Source organism: Borostomias antarcticus (genome assembly GCF_949987555.1).
Source record: "Borostomias antarcticus genome assembly, chromosome: 10".
Taxonomy (NCBI): Eukaryota; Metazoa; Chordata; class Actinopteri; order Stomiiformes; family Stomiidae; genus Borostomias; species Borostomias antarcticus.
Genome location: NC_140243.1, coordinates 20,178,821 through 20,192,651, shown reverse-complemented (window position 1 = coordinate 20,192,651; position 13,831 = coordinate 20,178,821).

The following is a 13,831-nucleotide window of genomic DNA, read 5'->3' as shown; positions in this document are numbered from 1 at the left end:
TCACTTCTGCTGGATACCACTCATGTGCGTTTCCTCTGAAGTCCTTGCGCTCGTATGTTTTCTCAATAAACCAGACTTAACCTCTTTGAGCGAACCTTGGCAAATCTTTTTACTTTCGATCAGATTTAATTCCATTACACTTCCATCAGTAAACTTGTCGTTTCTGACCACTTCTGTATTTTATTTTCAGTATTGATACCCAGAGATGAGATTAGCACACACTTTGTTAAGAAATGCTTCCTGAACTCTGTAGCAGCTGATAATTACGAAATAATGATGAACACAAATAGTGTAACAACCCCTGAAGTGGGGCTTTCAAATGTTAATGACCAGTGTGACCATTTTAATGCCAAATTGAGTGCTGCCCTTCTCTCTGTAGCACCTATGAAATTGAAAAAGGTCACAGCCAAACAAAAAGCTCCATGGAGAAATGAGGGGATCAGTCTTACTCAAGAGAACATGCAGAAAAGCTGAGAGCACATGGAGGAAGACAAAGCTGCAGGTTCACCATGATATCCTTAAAGAACATCTCTATGCCTTTAATAAGGCAACAAGAAATGCTAGGAGAGATCACTTCTTGAAATTGATCTCTAGAAATCATAACTATTCTAGGGAACGTTTTTCAACAATTGACAGCCTCATAAGCACCTGTCAAACAAGTGCTCTACTTCTCTACTTTCCATATTCTCCTCCTCCCTGTCTGCTGCTTAAGCTGCTTTCTTCCGCTCTAAAATCCTAAACTCTGCTTCCAATCCTAAAAAACTCTTTGAAACCTTCTCTTCACTACTCCAGCCCCCACCTCCTACTCCCAACTCCTCCCTTCTCCCTGATGATTTTGCCAACTTCTTTGACAAGAAAGTTAATTATATCAGATCCTCTTTCTCCCCATCCCCCAGCCAATGCGCCATGCACCAACCTCACCTCCCCACCCTCTCTTCCCTCTCTGCTCCCCCCTTCCTCTCCACGCCCCACCTTATCCTACTTTTCTCCCCTCTCCCCCAACGAGGCCCTCAACCTTGTAACATCTAACCGCCCCACCACATGCTCACTAGACCCTGTTCCCTCGACTCTAGTTCAGTCTGTTGCACCCAAACTCCTTCCCTTCCTAACCCACCTCATCAACACATCTCTTGTATCAGGTTGCTTTCCCTCTGCTTTCAAGACTGCCAGAGTCACCCCCCTCTTAAAGAAACCATCTCTCGACCCCTCTGATGTCAAAAACTACAGACCAGTTTCCCTTCTATCCAAAACACTAGAACGTGCTATCTTTAACCAACTGTCTTCGTACCTCCACGAGAACGGCCTTCAAGATCACCAGTCCGGGTTCAAGTCTGGCCATTTTACAGAGACCGCCCTCCTTGCAGTGACGGAGTCACTCCATGCCTCGAGAGCGAATTCTCTCTTCTGTCCTGATACTCCTAGACCTGTCAGCAGCATTTGATATGGTAGACCAGTGTTTTTCAACCTTTTTTGAGCTACGGCACATTTTTGACATAAAAAAAAATCCGATGGCACACCACCATCCCAAAACGAATAATTAACATGGAAAGATGTATATACAGTAACTGGTACACACAGTCAGATTTAGGCACTTTTATTAAATTGAGCGCATGAATACTTGTCACCATTTAGGCCTACACGTAAACAAAGAGCATTTAACATTTTTAATAAACATTTTTAATTTCATTAATTTATTTACAATGGCTCTGAGTTCAATTCTCCCTATAATTATAAATAGCCTACTATTATTACAAAACCTGAGTTTGATCATTATTTAGTCTTAAGTCTCTGAATTCGATTCTACTACTTATCTTACACAGGCTCGGAGCCTCGTTTCTTCTTACTCAGTGTGAAATCTGGGCCTGTTTGTTCGAGCACAACATTGATATCCTGTCAGGAATAGATGATAGGCACATGCGCAGCTCTTGTTCAACAGCTCTGTCTCTCTCTGTTTTTTGTTTTAATTGCAGTTAGGCTTGAGAAGCTGAGCTCGTTAAGATATGTTGTGGAAAAGGGGAGCAGAGTTGAAATGGCTTTATTTGCCACGATAGGAAACTCCTTGGCAGCAGTAAGCCAAAAACTGTCCAAAGTTAAATCTGCATAGCGCAGTTTTAAACCGCGGTCCTGTCTCAGTTCAATTAGTTCTTCTTGCTCCTGCAAAGTCATGTTCTTTCCGAAAAGAACAGATGAGCTGTATGGGTTCCTCACCCAGTCCAATGAGTCAGTGGAGGCTAAGGGGAAATAAAATGACATCTTCTCCTCGAGGCTTTCCAAATGTTCCCCTATTATCTCGTACAACGCTGCATGTCCGTGACATTCCTGAGTGAGAAGGAACATGCCAAGTGATTTCTGCTTGATTGCATAGCCTAAATGACGTATGATAGGCCGACAGAAATTACAACCGTTGAATTTTGAAGACAGTTGTCATTTGGAAAAATAAAAACAGCCAAAAAAGTCAGTCATATTCTCAAAATAATAATTATTATAATTTTTATATTATTACTGACATTTCACATGACATTTGACAATTTTCCACGGCACACCTGACAATCTCTCACGGTACACTAGTGTGCCGCGGAACACCGGTTGAAAAACACTGCGGTAGACCACCAGATTCTTCTCTCCGCCTGGGCCACTCCTTCCAGGGGACATGGAGAGGGTCGATGTCGGAACCACATAGTCTGACTACAGGGGTTCCACAAGGGTCTGTCCTGGGTCCTCTCCTTTTTCCCTCTACAATACATCTCTGGGCTCTGTCATTGGCACGCATGGCTTCTCCTATCACTGCTATGCCGATGACACCCAACTGGTCCTGTAATTTCCCCTTTCTGATACACAAGTGGAGACACGCATAGCTGGGTGCTTGGCTGACACAAGACTGAGCTGCTGTTCCTCCCGGGGAAGGGCTGCCCGCACTGGGACCTGGCCATCACCATTTAAGACAGTGGTGACGCCGACTCAGACTGCGAGGAATCTGGGTGCGACCCTGGATGACCAACTGCCGTTCTCTAAACATACCTGTATCACATCCGTCACACGCTCCTGCAGATTCATGCTCTACAACATCAGGAGGATTCGCCCTTTCCTCACTGATGAAACAGCGCAGGTTCTCATCCAGGCCCTGGTCATCTCCCGCCTGGACTACTGCAACTCCCTCCTTGCTGGGGCCCCGGTGTCAGCCTTAAACCCCTGGAAATTGTCCAGGAAGCTGCTGCTCGCCTGGTGTTCAACCACCCCAAGTTCTCCAACACAACTTCCCTTCTCCGTTCACTCCGAGGCCACTGCGGTCGATCAACACGGGCACGGCTCTTCTCTGTCCTGGCCCCGCAGTGGTGGAACGAACTGCCCACTGACATCAGGACAGCAGAGTGGCTGTCCATCTTTCATTGCAGGCTCAAAACTCATCACTTCAAGAAGTACTACAACAATCCACCCTCTTAAGCATCTATTGTATTTTAGGTTGCTATTCTTGCACTTTGCCTTCAGCACTATATGCTATGCTTTTAATAATTTGCTTTATAAAGGAGATGCACTTGTGAGCTCTGGAAAGTACATTGGCTTTTCCTACATTAAATGCGTGTGCTAAAAAAATTGCATTCAAACAGTTAAATTACGTTCTAGATCCCTTCTATCCCTGATTCTTTTCAGTCTGGTTTTTGCCCTCATCATAGCACAGAGACAAATGACCTCAGAATCAACACTGATGCTAAAAAGCTCTCTGTCCTTGTCCTTCGGGACCTGAGCGCAGCTTTCGACACTGTAGATCATGATGTCCTTATTGGAAGACTTAAGAACTGGGTCGGCCTCTCTGGTCCAGTCCTTGACTGGTTCAGGAGCTACCTAATTGGCCGAGAGTTTTTTGTTGCCCCTGGTGATCACAGCTCAAAAAACACTTCAATGACATGTGGGGTCCTGCAAGGATCCATTCTTGGGCCCATACTTTTCAGTCTGTATACGCTACCCCTACGTGACGTCATGAGGAGGCACAATATTAGCTACCATAGCTATGCAGATGACACCAGGCTCTATATTTCTGACACCCGATGACTACAGCTCAGTTGACCACTTGGTACTGTAGAATGCATTGCTGATACTGTATAACTGCATGGATGTCACAGAATTTCCTTCCATTAAACCAGGATAAAACAGACATGCTGATCATTGGTAAAAAAGTTGAAAGGAAGAGACTATTTGGGCACTTAGAAACACTGACTCTGAAAACCAAATTCCAAGTCAGAAACCTAGCTGTCATGTCTGATTCTGATCTTACAGTCATTTTGAGGCCCACATTAAGAATGTGACAAGGACATATTTTTATCACTTGAGAAACATTGCTAAGGTAAAACATTTTCTCTCCCAGGCCGACACTGAAAGACTAATGCATGCTTTTATCAGTAGCAGGTTGGATTACTGTAATGCTCTCCTATCTGGTCTACCAGAGAAAGCTATTAGTCAACTTCAAATAGTACAAAATGCTGCAGCACGTAGACCAGAAGGAAGGCTCACATCACACCGGTTTAAAATCACTGCACCGGTTACCTGTCAGTTTTGGAATAGATTTTGAGATTATTTTATTTGTTTACAAAGCACTCCATAGTCATGCACCTGAATACATGTCAGGCAGGCTTTTATGATATACACCAAGTAGGTCCCTGAGGTCCTCTGGCTCTGAACTTTTTATGATTCCTGGAGCCAGGACCAAGAGACATGGGCAGGACCAAGAGACATGGGCAGGACCAAGAGACATGGGCAGGCAGCATTCAGTTTTTACGCCTCCAGCCATTTAGACATACCTTTTTAATCTCACTTTTATCATGTTGTTTTACTCAATTTTAATATTCTTAATATGTATTAATTACTGTAAGTTACTGTAAGAAAAGAAGGATGAGGTTAGAACAGTACTGTGAAGATAAAAGGATGAAGTTAGAACAGTACTGTAAAGATAAAAGGATGAGGTTAGAACAGTACTGTAAAGATAAAAGGATGAGGTTAGAACAGTACTGTGAAGATAAAAGGATGAGGTTAGAACAGTACTGTGAAGATAAAAGGATGAAGTTAGAACAGTACTGTAAAGATAAAAGTATGAAGTTATAACAGTACTGTAAAGATAAAAGGATGAGGTTAGAACAGTGCTGTAAAAATAAAAGGATGAGGTTAGAACAGTACTGTGAAGATAAAAGGATGAAGTTAGAACAGTACAGTACTCCTGACGACATGTCGAATTGTCCTTGAGCAAAGACACTGAACCCGTAATTGCTCAAAGATAGATAGATAGATAGATAGATAGATAGATAGACTGTAGATAGATGTATAGATAGATAGATAGACTGTAGATAGATAGATAGATAGATAGATAGATTAACAGTACTTTAAATTTAGAAGGATGAGGTTAGAACAGCTACTGTAGAACATTACTGTACATTTAGAAGGATGAAGTTAGAAGTACAAGAAGTACTACAACAATCCTCCCTTAGTTCTGGAAAGTAGTAGTACATTGGCTTTTCCTACGTTAAATGCAATTATTGTTAGCCGCTTTGGATAAAAGCATCTGCTAAATGACTGTAATGTAATGTTAGAACAGCCACTGTAGAACAGTACTGTAAATTTAGAAGGATGAGGTTAGAACAGCTACTGTAAGATAGAAGGATGACATCATGAATCAAGATTCAAGATTCTTGTTTATTCGTCACATGTAATCTACGGTGTACAGTCACAGTGAATTGTTAGAATCAGAGCAGTACTGTAAGGATAGAAGGGGGGAGGGGGGGTGGGGTAGGGGAGGATGAAGAGGAGGAGTGGAGGGAGGGTGTTGGGGGGGGGGTCGGTGCAGGGTCTGAAGGTACACCATGTTCATCTTGAGTTCAGTGTCACTGACAGAGCTAGCTATGCACAGCTTAGACACACACACACGCACACACACACACACACACACATGCACACACACAGACACACACGCAGATTCTCATATCAAAGTAACGCAACAGCCAGCTGCGCCAACCAATACCGCAGCAATAGCTGGGCATCCCCCCTCACCCCCCCCCCCCTGTCGTACTGTAGCACTTTGAGCTCATTTGTCTCTGGTCGCTCCCCGCCGGGGCTGATGGGAAAACGGGCGGAGTTAAAAGCAGGGAAGGACGCTGAGGTGGTGATTTTTTTTCTCGTTGGGAGATCAAGCTGAGGCGCTCCTAGAGCCTGAGGCTCCCCCCACGCCATCACACAGGAACAGGGTGGGAGGGGGAGAGAGAGGGAGGGGGAGAGGGAGGGAGGTGGAGAGAGAGGGAGAGGGAGGGGGAGAGGGAGGGAGGGGGAGAGGGGAAGGAGAGAGGGAGGGAGAGAGGGGGAGAGGGGGAGGAGAGAGAGAGGGAGAGGGAGGGAGAGAGAGGGGAGGAGAGAGACAGAGGGAGGGAGGAGAGAGAGAGGGAGGGAAGAGAGAGAGAGGGAGGGAGGGAGGGAGAGAGAGGGGGAGGAGAGAGAGAGGGAGGAGGAGAGAGAGAGGGGGAGAGGGAGGGAGGGAGAGAGGGGAAGGAGAGAGGGAGGGAGAGAGGGGGAGAGGGAGGGAGGGAGGGAGAGAGGGGAAGGAGAGAGGGAGGGAGGGAGGGAGGGGGAGAGAGGGGGAGGAGAGAGAGAGAGGGAGGAGGAGAGAGAGAGGGGGGGGGAGGAGAGAGAGAGGGAGGAGGAGAGGTGGGCAGAGGAAGATAAAGGGAAGATGGACGTGGGATAGAGGTGAGAGAAAGAGAGAAAGAGAGAAAGAGAAAGAGAGAAAGAGAGGGGGGGGGTTGAGGGAAAAGACTGACGGGAACAGCAAGAGCCGAGGGCGAAGAAATGAAGTGAGAAAGAGAAGATATGAGAGAGAGAGAGAGAGAGAGAGAGAGAGAGGGAGAGAGAGAGAGAGAGAGAGAGAGAGAGAGAGGTGTGGTAGGGTCTGCGTGCGAGACGGAGAGGGAGAGAGAGAGATTGAGGGAGGAGGAGACAGAGATGGGAAAGAGAGAGAGAGACAGGGGTGAAAGAGAGAGGGAGAGAGAGAGAGAGCGAGTGAGAGAGGGGTGAAGAAACAGAGAGAGATGGGAAAGAGAGAGAAAGGAAGGAGAGAGAGAGGGAGAGAGAGAGAGGAAGGAGAGAGAGAGAGGGAGAGAGAGAGAGAGGAAGGAGAGAGGGAGAGAGAGGGAGAGAGGAAGGAGAGGGAGAGAGAGAGAGAGGAAGGAGAGCGAGAGAGAGAGAGGAAGGAGAGAGAGGGAGATAGAGAGAGAGAGAGAGAGAGAGGATGGAGAGAGAGAGAGAGCGAGGAAGGAGAGAGAGAGAGAGAGAGAGAGAGAGAGAGAGAGAGAGAGAGAGAGAGAGAGAGAGGTGGTGTGTTCAGTCCTGCACCACAGAAAAGCGTTACTTCCCCCGGGTGGTTCAGATGAGTACAGGATCAATCTGCTCAGAGACCAGCCCTCTCCCTCCACACCCGTGTGTGTGTGTGTGTGTGTGTGTGTGTGTGTGCGCGTGTGTGTGCGTGTGCCTGTGCGTGTGCGTGCGTGTGCGTGTGTGTGTGTGTGCGTGTGTGCATGTGTGTGTGTGCGTGTGTGTGTGTGTCTACTGTACTGTGCAAATGTGTAGTGGTGGGGAAGGGTTTGTCGCAGACTCACAGTGTGTGACCAAGGGGTGTGAACATGAGTGTGACAAGAGAGATGGAGAGGAGGAGGAGGAGGAGAGGAGGAGGAGACAGAAGGTGGCAGAGTGAGTGAGCAGGAAACGCAGAGAGAAGACAGATATAGATTGGGAGGAATATTGGTGTTAGGCTGCAACCCCCTTACAGTCAGCTACAGTAGAAGGCATCGCTCCTCGGCCCCTGGGCATGTGTTTACAGCAGGAGAGAATTGGACTGTGTCAGTGTGTCTGTCAGGGGGGGGAGGTGGAGGAGAGGTGAGAGAGAGAATTGGACCTCCCTCCCCTCCCCCTTTACTGCGCTTCAAGGCTGAAGCTCCATCTACAGCCCGGCTGTAACCCATCCAGTACCACCAACCTGGTCCCCCCAACGGGAGAAATGATTACACTGACCTGTTATCGCTGTCTGAGGACAAGCAGACAACCCGCTGCCTGTGACGCAATCCTATTAGGATTATTAAGACATTACTGTGCGCTCACACACACACACAGGCCCCCAAATGCAATCAGCCATTAGGCCGTTGCACTGACAATGCGTGTCTAACCAGCTGACACAGGGCTCTCAGGCATGATAGCATGGGGGAAAAAAATAACAAAGTTTAAAAAAAAAAAGACAGAGACCAGCGCCGTGGCAGAATGTCCTCTGTCAGTGTGTGTGCGCAGACGAGCTGGTATTCCCATGGCTGGTATTCCCACGGCTGGTATTCCCACGGCTGGTATTCCCACGGCGTCGCCAGGAATAGAGACGACTGAGAGAAACACAGGTGGGGCTCGGTTCCATTTAGACTCAGCCGGACGGGAGCGCGGATGGAAACGGCAGTTCAAGAACGGTGGAAGTTGGAATGGAATCGGTCCGGTGGAGTTCGGATGCAGGGGAGAGGTGGGGGGGGGTAGGGGAGAGGTGGGGGGGGGTAGGGGTAGGGGTAGGGGAGAGGTGGGGGTAGGAGTAGGGGAGAGGTGGGGGGGGGTAGGAGTAGGGGAGAGGTGGGGGGGGTAGGGGTAGGGGAGAGGTGGGGGGGGTAGGGGTAGGGGTAGGGGAGAGGTGGGGGGGGTAGGGGTAGGGGTATTAGTAGGGGAGAGGTGGGGGTAGGGGTAGGGGTATTAGTAGGGGAGAGGTGGGGGTAGGGGTAGGGGAGAGGTGGGGGGGGTAGGAGTAGGGGAGAGGTGGGGGTAGGAGTAGGGGAGAGGTGGGGGTAGGGGTAGGGGAGAGGTGGGGGTAGGAGTAGGGGAGAGGTGGGGGTAGGGGTAGGGGTAAGGGAGAGGTGGGGGGGTAGGGGTAGGGGTATTAGTAGGGGAGAGGTGGGGGTAGGGGTAGGGGAGAGGTGGGGGGGGTAGGGGTAGGGGTATTAGTAGGGGAGAGGTGGGGGTAGGGGAGAGGTGGGGGTAGGGGAGAGGTGGGGGTAGGGGTAGGGGTATTAGTAGGGGAGAGGTGGGGGTAGGGGAGAGGTGGGGGTAGGGGTAGGGGTATTAGTAGGGGAGAGGTGGGGGTAGGAGTAGGGGAGAGGTGGGGGTAGGGGTAGGGGAGAGGTGGGGGGGTAGGGGTAGGGGAGAGGTGGGGGTAGGGGTAGGGGTAGGGGTATTAGTAGGGGAGAGGTGGGGGTAGGGGTAGGGGAGAGGGGAGAGGGCGCTAGCATATGAGCTGGGTGTTGTAGCTCTGCCCGGGGAGAGAGAAATGAATTATTTTAGGTCAGCTGGGGCCAGATGGAAGCAGAGGCTGACACTAACCACACACATAAAACTCCAGACAGAATGACACACACACACACTCACATACACACACACAAACACACACACACTCACATACACACACACAAACACACGCAAACACAAACACTCACACACACACGCGCGCACAAACACACTCACACGCACACACAAACACACACTATCTCTCTGGGACAAGCTGTCAGAAAGCAATAGAAGCTGTTCGCTGAGCTCCTGTAAATTGACTCTGGACACAACGGCTGACTGGATGAACACAGCGAGGCCTCGTAAAAGACTCCAAAACAAACACACTTCCTGTTTTCAAAGCATTACTCCCATCATCTACAGTACATTAACATTGACAGTTACAACAGCTGTGTGTGTGTGTGTGTGTGTTTGTGTTTGTGTGTGAACGTACAGGTATGTGTGTGCGTGTGTGTTAGATGTTAATAAACACACACACACACACAGAGGTCATACACAAAAAACAGCACACACATAAAAACATTCATAAAACCTGAACACACACGCGAGTGGAACTGAACATTCACAGGAAATGAGAATCCAATGAGACACGGGAACACGGGGCTTATTTAAAGAGAATCATATTTTATGAAGCAATTCTCAGGAAGTAAGTGCAGCACTGAGCCTCCAGCCCCACCCCAAAGACGATGTCAAAACAAACGAACTCATACTGTATACTGTAGATCTGGGCTGTACGCAACACAAGGCCATAGCAACCCGCCTTAGCAACCTGCGAGGTGGGCTCAGATGTATCCTCTGGGTTGGCGTGACAGAACTAGGCCTCAGTACGCCGAAGGTACAACTACGGTACGACTTTGCACACACACTGCGACAGATTGTACAACTGTAGACATGTAGAAACACACACACGCACGCACAAATGCGCACACACACACACACACACACACACCAGATCTCCTTGGAGGAAGACGATGGCCTCAACCACAGGTCTAGGACCAGAAACCGATAACTGGTCGTGGGTCAGTCGCTAGGTGACAACCTCTAGCTCCTCTTCTAGCTATCGCATGTGTCGGTGTGTCTGCTGTCTCTCTCCTGCACATGGAGACACAGGTGCCCGTGAGGTAACGTTACCCTGACTAGAGAACCGAGGTGTGTGGGGTTAGACAGTGAAACAGGACGCCTAACAGGGCGGTCTAGTGAGATCTGGACCTGGGCCCGGGCAGTCAAACCTATAGCACTCCTGTTTTCCCTTGATATAGTTTCATGGTGACCTGAGTCGTGCGCCAATGAGGACCCTGTTTGAGTTCTGGAGCGCCATGCGTTTCACGCCCCAGGTCAAAGGTGGAGGGAGGCGGCCTATCGCTGAGCTAACGTGCGCGTGCGCCTTTAATCCCCTGGACAGGACGGGGACCGACCGGCCGGGCTGGATCACACTACAGACTGCAGGCGGACAGAAAGAGAACCGGGCTGGAAATCCCCAAAACGGCAGAAACGGAGCTTCCTTTACAGCTCATCCTGCCGTAGGAGAGGAGAGAAATGTTCTGTGAGCCCTGCAAAAACACTCACACACACACGCACACACACTCGCACAAACACACTCACACACACACACACACACACAAACACACACGTACACACTTCCAGAACAGAAACCAAAGAGCTCAAATGAGTATATAGTATCATTTTAGATAACCTTGATGCTAGACCTGTGAGAGCATGGTGAGTGTACGTGCCTGTGTGTGTGTGTGTGTGTGTGTATACTGCAGCTCAGTGGAAGCTCAAGCAAGGCTGAGGATCATTGGCTGAGTGAGGCGCATGTGTGTTAAATATGCATGCACAGCAGTGTGTGTGTGCGTGTGTGTGTGTGTGCGCGTGTGTGTGTGAGAGAGAGAGGGAGCATCAGAGACATTATACAGAACCATGCCGCAGTGGGCTGCACACACAGCCTCTCACACACACACAATGTACAGTACATGTACAATACCCACGCAACAATGTGCACACACACATACACACACACACACACACACACACACACACACACAGATTATACTTTTCATTAAATCAAGATTGATTTCCATGATCTTAACCTCTTTTTTATGTGAATCACACACACACACACACACACACACACACAGATTATACTTTTCATTAAATCAAGATTGATTTCCATGATCTTAACCTCTTTTTTATGTGAATCACACACACACACACACACACACACACACACACACACACACACACACACACACACACAGAGCCACACTGGCAAACACACACATTAACATACTCTCCATGGGTCTTATTTCCCAGGGCTGCACACTACAATACAACACAAAACCGCCATTGAGATGAAGATTTCTCCCCATGATAGATGAAGCTACATCGGTATGATTATCAGCCAGAGACTAGGCCAGTCCCATCCTGTCCACTAAGATGAATGGGACAGCATTCAGTGCACACAGAGCAGAAAGCTGCCTCTGGGCACTGTTCCAAGGTCAGCTACTTAATATTTCAGCTCCCATTGATTAAGGTTAGGCCTGGGTACGGGAGAGCAGATCCTGGGCCAGTGCTTAGGGGCGACGTGAATGACATTACGCTACCCTATATTACCCAGCAGGCCCCAGGTGGTGGTGCACAGGACGCCATGGCAACATTGTGAAAACGCCATGGCAACGCAATAGCAACGTTCTAATTGGCCGCCCGGCAGTGCGGTACAGCCCAGACTTGCTACAGTGGCGTGGTCATCAGATACACACTTCAATCACATTAGTCACATTGTTCATTACTTAATTAATCAATTAATTGATCATCATCTTCAACAATCAGTCAATAGGAGCAAGAACACAGTATCTACTGGTCTCTGTTTTTTGCTAAGTGAGAAACGGACATTAAGGGGGATGGACAGATCGAAAAAGAAAAGAAAATTGATCAAGAGAAAACAGGAGTTTAATGGAGGGGTTGAATTAAAGACAGGTATGGGTTCAAGTGTTGAAAAAACCGACTGTATTATAGGACAGAGAGGAGGGGAGGGGAGGATGGGAGGAGAGGAGGGGAGGAGGGGAGGGGACGAGAGATGACAGGAGGAGGAGGGGGGGAGAGGAGAGAAGAGGAGAGGAGAGGAGGGGAGGGGAGGGGAGGGGAGGGGAGGAGGAGGGGAGGGGAGGGGGGGAGAGATGACAGGAGTAGGAGGAGGAGAGGAGAGGAGAGGAGAGGAGAGGAGAGGAGAGGAGAGGAGAGGAGAGGAGAGGAGAGGAGAGGAGGGGAGGGGAGGGGAGGAGAGATGACAGGAGGAGAGGAGAGGAGAGGAGAGGAGAGGAGAGGAGAGGAGAGGAGAGGAGAGGAGAGGAGAGGAGGAGGGGAGGGGAGGGGAGGGGAGGGGAGGGGAGGGGAGGGGAGGAGAGATGACAGGAGGAGGAGGGGAGGGGAGGAGAGATGACAGGAGGAGGAGAGGAGGGGAGGAGAGGAAGGGAGGGGAGGAGAGATGACAGGAGGAGATACAGACATGACAAAGAACCAAATGAAAGGGATCATGTTAGGTAGTACAACAGTGAGAGTGACAGACTGCTAGATATAACTAGATACAAATTGATGGGCAGAGAGATTCGACTTTTTCTTGTCTTTTTTGTCACAGGCACTAATGTCTTCACAGTCATATAGGAGGAGTCAGAATTCAAAAATGATTTCAGTGTCTAGAATTGCTACAAAGCTTAAACATTTAAAACTATCTACCACTTCCTCCAAGTATACCAAACTGAACTCATATATATATACCTGTATGTATATATATGTATATATTTATTTGTACATATATATTTCTTTATAGATAAATGAGATAATTCAAATGATGAGTACAATGGTCAATAAAATATCTCAGTTAAATCACAGTATAACATGGTACATTCTCAAAAACATAGGATATATTAATATATTCTTTTTTTCTCAGCAAAAAATTAAGCTACAGGGTTTAAGAGTCACTTCTGTTCATGCAGTCACAGACTTAAGTATTAGCGCCTTGATACAAATCAATAATGCTCGATGACACGTCAGGTTTCAGCCCTGCTTATTGGTTCAAATTACCTTATTCCACCCACACAGGAAGCAGTATAACTGTTTCCATGGTTTCCACTGATGGGGAGTAGAACTAGCTGGTCCAATGAAAGATGGCCGCCCTGGGTCCCGCCGCAGCTAACACAAAGTCCTCACTTCAAATCTCAGGGGTTTCATTCACCTAATCATGCAATGGATTGTGGGGGATCTTTCCGAAGAACAGGGGCGAATGGAAGAAATGACAAAAGCCTTTATAGATTGTTTTCCAAAATGCCCCTTGTAGCCCTAGAAAAAAGCAATCCATGTATGTGCAGAAGAGAAAGTACAGCCTGCCCTTGTTGAAGAGCCAAAGATGTTTTGGGAGGGGGGGGGGGGGAGAAGGCCATCTAACTCTTCGATCTGTGACAACATGCACAAACACAACGCACAGTCCCTCACAGAGCAG